General features: G+C 41.2%; 1 pseudogene across 1 annotated transcript; it reads right to left on the reverse strand.

The window, feature by feature from the left end:
• Positions 1–2,000: 2,000 nt before the first annotated feature.
• LOC147888511 (disease resistance protein L6-like) lies at positions 2,001–5,993 on the reverse strand (annotated as a pseudogene). The gene is made up of 4 exons (XR_015543020.1): positions 5,396–5,993; positions 4,056–5,268; positions 3,391–3,624; positions 2,001–3,168 (listed from the first exon to the last, which is right to left on the reverse strand). The product of XR_015543020.1 is annotated as a disease resistance protein L6-like (transcript).
• Positions 5,994–9,721: the final 3,728 nt, after the last annotated feature.

Here is a 9,721-nt window from a genome sequence, read left to right on the forward strand (position 1 = left end):
ATTCAATTTCTAAGGAAAGTAAATAGGCATGATACTCTTCCCCCACACGACTACTGTGCAAGCAAGTTATTCCCATACAAAATACATATAATAGCTTATGGAAATGGAATTGTGAGTTTATAACCTCACAGTAATCATCCATAGTGCTAAGGGATGCTTCAATAACCTTTAGTTTCAACATATTAAACTCAATTGGTAGTTCATCTAGACCAATAATACTATTCCTAGAAGTTGAGATTTTGAACAAAAGCCATCTTGCTTTGCTAAAAGCTTCAAATTCATTGTGAAGGAAAATCAATGAGCCAACCCTAAATTGCTAGAATGTTGCTCTAAAAATAACATATACAACAAAGGAGCACCAAAACTACCTCCTTCTAATTGTCAAAAACCGAAAGGGACCTTAAATTACAAGAGGCATTCCCTTTTAAAAATAAACTCATGCTTTTTCTAGACATGCAAAACATAATCCAAATTGAAAATGTGGAAAAAGTAACATAGAAAAAAGGATAAACGAAATGAATTAGATATTACTACTTATTATTAAGTCACTAACAAAAAACATCATTGACTTCCTTTGGAGAGAGTCTGTCCAATCAAGGGCAAACAAGGTTGCCTATTAGTAAAGCATCCAATTTCATGCAAGTCTACAATAGAGAAGCTCATATTCTTCAAGCTGGTCTCAATTTAAGCATGAAGATTGTAACTCACAAGAGCATTAGTCAAGGGGCCCTACTAAAACCATTATAAAAAAAAGCAATATCCAAAAGCAACCAAAATTTTGGTTTGGAAATCTCTCTTCACAAAAATAGGGCACGCATGGTTGAAGGGTGTAAAACCTAACACAAATCAAACCAACTTGAAGCGCAGTATCAATGTCTACAAATCTTCAGATTTGATACCCACACTTTAAGTTAAATACTTTATGTTTCAGAGTTGTGTGGCACTGACCCGCACATGTGAGGACAATTTGTTGGTATTGTGCAATAAGTGTCATGCCACCAGAAACTCCTAGTCATTTTCGTCCTCCAATTACTTTCATCTCGAAGCCAAAAATTCTGCACTGCCTAGTACAGAACAAATTAAGGAGAAGCATTTGCAGTTGAAGTCATCAACTACTAAAGTAGAAGTAGAATAACCAACAATTAAACGTACACTGGATATCTCAGCAAAGGCAATGGATCAAAGCATTCCATTGCAGAATCTAAGGACAAGGATGTCTGATTTTTCTTGGGGATCACATGCAAAACAAAAAGCAAAACGCAAAAGACACCATTAAATTTAACAAAGCGATTCGATTCCATAACAACAAATAGCTGGAAACCATCATTTCAGATTGGATTGAAATTAGTGGCACAACTATCACGATAGAGCATCTAAGCAAAGGCATTGAGCAATGGAAGGAGCCATTCTTACAGCAAGAAAAAGAAAGACCACGGAGCTCGTCCACTTCATAATTTGCAGGAATATCAAAAAAAAGAGCACAGTTTACAACCACCCTTGTAAAAAAGGTTTTGGAGTCTAGGTAACCGTCGGCACGCAAGTGAAGGGTAGGCCAGATTTCGGCACTTTGTAGCAGATTACGCATAGTGGAGATGGCTTTCCACCTTACATGGATTTTTGGTTGGCCTGAGAGTGAAGGAAGATTGATGATCGGTTCAATGCCTTACATTCCACCACTGTCGTTCAAGACACTTTTGGTAGCCCCTCCCCATCCATATCAAACATCCGTAGCTTTCTCAACTGCCCAAAGGAAGTAGGAAGCTTGGCGATTGCTGAGCCTCGTATGCCCAACTCTTCTAGGCTTTCAAGAGACCCAAAATCTTCTGGTAGCTCCTTCAGCCCTCTACACCCATACATGTCAAGCTTCCAGAGATTTTTCAACTGCCCGAAAGAAGATGGAAGCTTGGCAATTGCTGAGCCGCATACACCCAACTCTTCTAGACTTTCAAGGGACCCAAAATCTTCTGGTAGCTCCTTCAGCCCTTCACACCAATCCATGTCAAACTTCCGTAGCTTTCTCAACTGCCCGAAGGAAGAAGGAAGCTTGGCAATGGCTGAGCCGCGTACACCCAACTCTTCTAGACTTTCCAGAGACCCAAAATCTCCCGGTAGCTCCTTCAGCCCTTCGCACCCATACATGTCAAGCTTCCGTAGCTTTCTCAATTGCGTGAATGAAGGAGGAAGCTTGGTGATTGCTGAGCCACATACACTCAACTCTTCTAGACTTTCAAGAGACCCAGAATCTTCCGGTAGCTCCTCCAGCCCTTCACACCAATCCATGTCAAACTTCCGTAGCTTTCTCAACTGCCTGAAGGAAGAAGGAAGCTTGGTGATTGCTGAGCCACGTACACCCAACTCTTCTAGACTCTCGAGAGACCCAAAATCTTCTGGTAGCTCCTTCAGCCCTTCGCACCCATACATGTCAAGCTTCCGTAGTTTTCTCAAATGCACGAAGGAAGAAGGAAGCTTGGTGATCGCTGAGCCGCATACACCCAACTCTTCTAGACTGCCAAGAGACCCGAAATCTTCCGGCAGCTCCTTCAGCCCCTCACACCCATCCATGTCAAACTTCCGTAACTTTCTCAACTGCCCAAAGGAAGAAGGAAGCTTGCCAATTGCTGAGAGGCATACACCCAACTCTTCTAGACTCTCAAGTGACCCAAAATCTTCTGGTAGCTCCTTCAGCCATTTGCACCCATACATGTTAAGCTTCTGTAGCTTTCTCAACTGCCCAAAAGAAGGAGGAAGCTTGGTGATTGCTGAGCCACATACACCTAACTCTTCTAGACTGTCCAGAGACCCAAAATCTTCTGGTAGCTCCTTCATCCCTTTGCACTCATCCATGTCAAACTTCCGTAGGATTTTCAACTGCCCGAAGGAAGAAGGAAGCTCAACAATTGCTGATCCACGTACACCCAACTCTTCTAGTCTTTCAAGAGACCCGAAATCCTCCGGTAGCTCCTTCAGCTCTCCGCACCCATCCATGTCAAGCTTCCGTAGCTTTTTCAACTGCCCAAAGGAAGGTGGAAGCTTGGCAATTGCTGAGCCGCGTATACCCAACTCTTCTAGACTTCCAAGAGACCCAAAATCTTCGGGTAGCCTTTTGCAACAGTTCATCTCAAGCTTCTGCAGCCTTTTTAGTTGTCCACAAGAAAAGGGAAGTTCAATCTGTGAAGTGCATGATTCAAACGTCAGAACATCTAAACTTTCAAGAGAAGTCTTGTGAAAACTGCAATTCTTCACTAAATATTGGGACTTTCCAAAGGTACATGGGACCTTGGGCAATTACTTGCGGCCTCTTAGATTAAATTCACTCTTTAAATTCACATTACAAAACTTGAAGATCCAACAGAAAAAGGGGGAAGGGGGGGGGACACAATTAATACGTACCGATATTTGCAGATCTATTTTCAGCACAGAAAGAAACTCCGAGTGTAATTCTTTAGGTGGAGCTTTACCACAAAAGTTCAACCACTTGATTTGCAACCCTTTTAACCCCTCAACATCACCATCTAGGCATGCATTTTCTAAAAAAAGCAATCGTAAAGATCGCATTTGGGAAAGTGAACCTGCATCCAAACTAGGCAGGGAGGTGGCAGTAAGCCCACAGATTCGATCAAGACTCTGCAACCACAAAGCACACCATATCATAACTCTTATGCAGTAGCACCACCAGGAGAGGAACGTACCGCAAATGTTTGGTACGAATCCACATTCATTTATATATTAAATCCCATTACTTCATCAGCCACACTCCTTACATATGAATATTGCACCAAAATAGGTGAACCGGCATCGTAAGATATAGTGTAGATCATCAATGCATGTGGAAAATCCACCCTCCACACCATTCAGAACAACGAATGTAGGTGCAAAGACAGAGAAAGAAAACGAAACCAGCCTCTAAAATAAAGGATGGCCAGTAGACCATGTTTCTTTGTGCATTGATAGCAACAACCAATTTGCAGATTCTATTGTATCTGAATTGCTTTCACTTGCTACGCCATTCTTTGTAGATGTGCTGAACGCAAAGAAGTCAAGAGCGTAGTAAATACCTGATTACTTTGCAACACTTGCAACAACAAGTCAGTGTTATCCCACAGCCGGCTCAATTTGCCTGACTTTTTGTATTCCTCCTCAACGATGTCTCTCCCCAAGTCCCTCAAGTGATCATGCATTGTCAAGTGCTTGTGTTTGTCCATCTTCCCGACCCCAAAGGACTCGTCTTCATCCACCTTCACGAGAGAGAGTTCAACCAACGTCTCTAGACCACTTCTCCACCCAACTACCAAACCATCCCAAAAGTATTCAGCACTCCGCCTGCTTTTACCGATCATGAGGCAGGCCACGTCTAGAAACATTTCCTGCTCATGCTTATCAAGAGCTTTGTAGCAAATCATCAGTTTGCTCGCTATGCCTTGGTGAACGTTGCTCCTTAACATCTCGATTGCTTCTTCCCAGAATTCCTTTTGCTTCCTCATTCTGAGATGACGACCAAGCACCTCTAGGGAAAGGGGAAGTCCACTGCAAGCTTCACTGATTGTCTCTGCTAGCCCCTTAAATTCTGACGCTGGAGAAGGCTCCTTAAAAGCATGAAGACAGAAAAGTCGCAAGGACTCATCCAAGTCCATGCCTTGTACCAAATAGAGCTCACCCTTGAAGAAATCAGAGAAGTCATTCTCGTGAGGAAGTACTGTTCGGTCCCTGGACGTGACAAGAATTCTACTTCCCGGGTGAAGTGATGTAGGATCTATAACGTCCGTGACGGAGGCATAGTTCTTCACATCATCCAATATGATCAAAACGGACTTCTCCAGTAAGCCACGTTTTAAGCGTTCTCCCTTTGTTAATTTCTTTACAATGTCATTCTCCTCACGCACCAAATCGTTAAAGAGCTGAGATTGTATTTGACTCGCTTTCTTATCCTTACAATTTTTCACCATGCTTGCTGCTTGAAACTCCTTTCCAAGTCTGTTGTGAACAGCTCTAGCAAGAGAAGTCTTGCCAATGCCACCCATACCCCAAAGCAGAACGAAGTACACAATTCTCTTTTCCTTCAAATGCAACCTCTCCAACACATCATCGACCCTCTTCTCCAACCCAACTGTGTTACACTCATCGATCCTCTTCTCCAACCCAACTGTGTTACACTCATCGACCCTCTTGTCCATCGCAACTGTGTTACAGTGATCTTCCTCCACCACGGCCCTATCTTGCATGTCCTCTTCTATCTTCGCTACAAGATCTTGGATCAACTCCCCTTCAAATCTACGTAATGAACGTGTCGTATAGATCAATATTGAATCAAGCATAACGTTTTGAAAGCTGAGGAGAATGAAGTTATGAAAACTAGACTGGAGATGCAAGAACAAAGCTGATCGATTCCAGTTCTTACTTGTTATACTTCTCCAGCAAAAAACCCTGCAGCCAGGAAGCATCGCGTACAGCATCTTCCCACCCTTTGATCGTGTCTTCGTTGCGCTTACGCTTTTTTCGATGCGCTTTGATGGCCTTTGCAAACGGCCCGTCACGCTGCCTAAGCTCTTCTGGGTTCACGTCATAGAAGACAGGAAATACCTTGGCATTACTAGAGCTCTTGGTACTCTTCATCATTACGACAAGCTCATCCAGACAGCAGCAAGATTCTGCGTAGGTACGAGTAAAGATAGGCACGTGAATGATTGCTCTCCGGGCAACTTCCAGCACGAAAGGGCGAACGTCATGTGTCTGCGCCGGGAGATCCTCCATATCCACAAATGCGTTGATCCCACGATGAGTGAGAGTATGGTAAAGATGATTAGCAAAGCGACGCTTCATGTCTAATCCAAGGTGGCTGATAAACACGTGATGGGAGGCAATAGAAGGATACAGATGGGAGACATGGTGGCTATCATGTGTGTTTGGAGGGGGGAGCTTGGTGCGGAAGCGGGAGAAGGTGCGGTAGAGGAGGGCAAGGGAGAGGAGGGCGACGAGAGAGGTGGAGGTTTCCATTTGAGAAGATGAATGCAATGAAGGTATGCACGTTTGAACTTCAAACTTAACTTTGTTTGTTGCCTACAATTACATCAACGTAACGTCTTTTTTGAAAACTTATCCAAAGAGAACAAGGTGGAGAATCCGCTCTCCAAATTTTTATCAAATGTTTTTGCAAACTTATCCAAAGAGAACAAGGTGGAGAATCCACTCTCTCACCCTTTGGTCCTTCAACTCTCTTCCATCCCTTGCACACCCCACACAATTGAATAGCACCTACTTAAGACTTTTGTTAGCATTGCCCAATGCAGAGGGACTCAATTGAATAGCACCTACTTAGACTTTTGGTAGCATTGCCCAATAAAGAGCACACTTACATCATGAAAGGTGCCCTTGGAAAGTGGAGAAAGTCCTTCTCAATTGGGCTTATAGTCTCTTTAAATAGTTTCAGATTGCTTTTACGAGTAGCATGACATGTCTACGACGGGTTATCCACCTCAATTAGGTCTTAAGGCTGGGATCCTAGGTTGCCTTTGATTTCAAGGAATAAAATTTATTTTATTTATGAATCTCTAACATTTGCTCATCTTAAAGGGAATTGCCATCATGCACTTGTGCACCTTGTTTTTTCGGCTCTTGTCCATGCGAGGTCCATGCCTTCACAAAATATCGCACCCATGTAATCCTTCGTGCATAATTGAGTTGGTAGGATTGAGTGTGAGAGATGCTCGCATGTCACCATAAGTGCCCAACAAAGAGCCAACAAAGCAATCTATCACGTATGGATGGGTGAATATCATATATATTTTACAACGTTATTGGTCTTGTAGCCATAGGAAATTTAGAGGTGACTAGAGCTAAAGCCTACCACATCTTGAGGATATGCAATTGTCATCTTTTCTTCATAAAGGATCATACAAGTCACCACAATGGTATTTCTTAGATATTGGGAATGTAGACCATGGTGAATCCTTTAAAGTTCCTATAATAGGAGTGTGATTACCTCTCTTATGAATGTACTAGTGACTATACTTGAGATAGCATGATCTTATTATATACAATTTTTTTTAGTATACATACTTTCACAAAAACAATCTTTGCCCATGTTAATATTATGTCTTCATGAGAGAGAGAGAGAGAGAGAGAGAGAGAGAGAGACCCCAGTCAATGTAGTCCTATAATAAATCGCTTGAAATTTTATGAAGATTGCCTATTAATGGCTAAAAAGCATGAAGCAGTTGAGGATGCACCATCATATAATTTTCTTATAAACATAAAATACAAAAATGAAGCCACGCTTTATAAATGGAATGAATAATACAAAATGCTTTTATGATATAAAAATTACTAAACATAGGCATTTGTGTTCATGTGCATGTGCAAGTGTGTGCAAATGTGATGTTTCTAAGGCCTAATCAATCTTTCTCAACAAGGCTTAAGCATACTAACTTATTAACCTATTATAATACTTCCTTTTTAACCTACAAAGAAGTGGCCTCAAAAGTATTTCGATCGCCATTGCGCCCTGATGCACCCACTAAGGTAGAGGTGAAATGCACAACACAACAGATGGTGGTGGAATTTGGGATGCCACAGACTACATGACTATATTATATGATCAAGAATTATAGGAGCTCCGTGAGGCAGAAGTAAATTTTGTGGTTTTTGGAGAGAATTTTGTTCCTCATCAAGTATGACTATATGTTAGAAGCTTATTAATCTATTATTCTATCGGCTGGAAATGGATGCAAATACATGATAGGGATGGAATAATTCATTTTAGAAATATGTGCAAAGTTCTAGGAAAGGACAAAAGAGGGAGTGTAACACAATCCAAATTAAGACAGATGCTTGCAGGATTATTTGAGTATGCCAATATAATAACACAACCGGGAAGGCTCTTGAGAGAAGAAGGGCGTTCAGAAAGCCCAAGAAAAATACCACTTAAAGAAGATGAAAGACTAGAGATAAAGAAAATTGTGTACACAGACCTAGACATTAAGCAATCATATAAAATAGTTAGAGTGGTTGAAGATCACCCCATCCTGCCACTTGAACTAGAAAAGTTATGAAGCTAAGGTTCAAGCAAGGAGGAGAAAAGCCAAATGCAAGAGGAGAAAAGGATATGAACATCAAGGAAACGAGTCACATTATAAGGAGAAGGAAGCACTGCTACAGAGCATAAACATGCAGAAGACAAACAGGAAGTTGAAAAGGAGAATGCCAAGCCAAGGGAAGAAATGCTTGACAAACCAGTTGAGGAGAAGCTAGAAGACAAAACTCAAGAACTCATCATACCATCACCTGATAGGCTAGATGAGTAGCAGAGCACTCACCCAAAATAGATGTTGGTACTAAATGATCCTAATCTGCCTTCAACATCAAGAGAGGCTATAGTAATTTCTGAGGAACAAGCTAATTTGGTTGTTAGCCAATTAATTTCTTCTTTCAATATTCTTTCTACTCACCATCAACAACGAAAGATCAAAACATAAAATGCTAAAATATTGTTAGAGGTATTGGGGATAGAAAGACAAAAGTCATTCAGAGATGGACATGAGAAATTGAAAAGCATGTACATAATAAGCTTACCAAACTTCAAACAGAGATCGAACAAATGACAGAGGAGAAAAACATATGGATACAAGAAAAGGACAGTTATTGTAGAAGGAGAAAGAAGCACAAGAAAAAGAAGCGGCAACTATTTTGGATTTGGGAGAATTGCAAAAGTAGACCCTTATTGTTGAGAAGACACAAAAATTGCAATAGCTACTAGTTGCAAAAACTAATATTATCCAAGATGTACAGATGTGGCTATCAGAAGTGAAAAATACCTTGTTAGAGCAATTAAGCTAGGTAATGGAGGGGAATTCTCAACTATCAACAGAGAACAAATTACTATAGGAAAGACTTAGTGAATTGACTATTGTAGAAAATCAAATGAAATCAATATTTGATGATGATACATTAGAAATTGTGGGGGCATTCATAAGTGGAAAAAGTGTGGAGGAAGTGCAAAAGAAATTTTATGAGTACATGAAGAATATGTAGTTACAAGTAAAAGAAAAATTAATGATGACATTGGAATCCCTCATTTCCAGACCACATGAGGACTGAGCAGTCCATAAGGGAGACTATATTGTAGGAATAGTTGGAAGCTCTACAGAAAGAACTATATGAGGAAAAGAGGTCAAAGCAAGTCAGTTTTATAGTTCAACTTGGACTTTGATCAATGTGACCTTAATGTTGATGAATAGGTTACTTTAAACCAAAATTTGGAATGGGCATTCTAGTCCTTTGATGAATATGCTTCACAACTATTGTTCAATGGATGCATGTATTGAATTATAAAAAAGTTTTTCTTGCTCAGTTTTCATCATTTGCTTTTTGTGCTTTGCTCCATTTTCACCACTTGGTCTATGGACTACTCTTATGAATCCTTGCACCTCTCTCTCTCTCTCTCTCTCTCTCTCTCTCTCTCTCTCTCTCTCTCTCTCTCTCTCTCTTTGCTTGCCACCCTCACTGAGCCTCTCCTCCCACTCTCAACTCTCTCTATATCTCATTGTCACTCCCACCACCCTTAGAAACACTGTCCCCATAGCTCCTCAATCTTTCCACCCTGCATCCCATTACAATTCTCTTTGACCCCTAGATGGCGATCTCTGCTCGCCCCTCACACCCTCTCCACCAATAGGCATGATCTCCTCACACCCTCACACCAATAGGAATCATCTCCCAATGAGCCCTG

The sequence above is a fragment of the Dipteris shenzhenensis genome, chromosome 21 (genome assembly GCF_047967505.1).
Source record: "Dipteris shenzhenensis isolate YYH24624 ecotype China chromosome 21, Dip_SZ_1.0, whole genome shotgun sequence".
NCBI classification, from domain to species: domain Eukaryota; kingdom Viridiplantae; phylum Streptophyta; class Polypodiopsida; order Gleicheniales; family Dipteridaceae; genus Dipteris; species Dipteris shenzhenensis.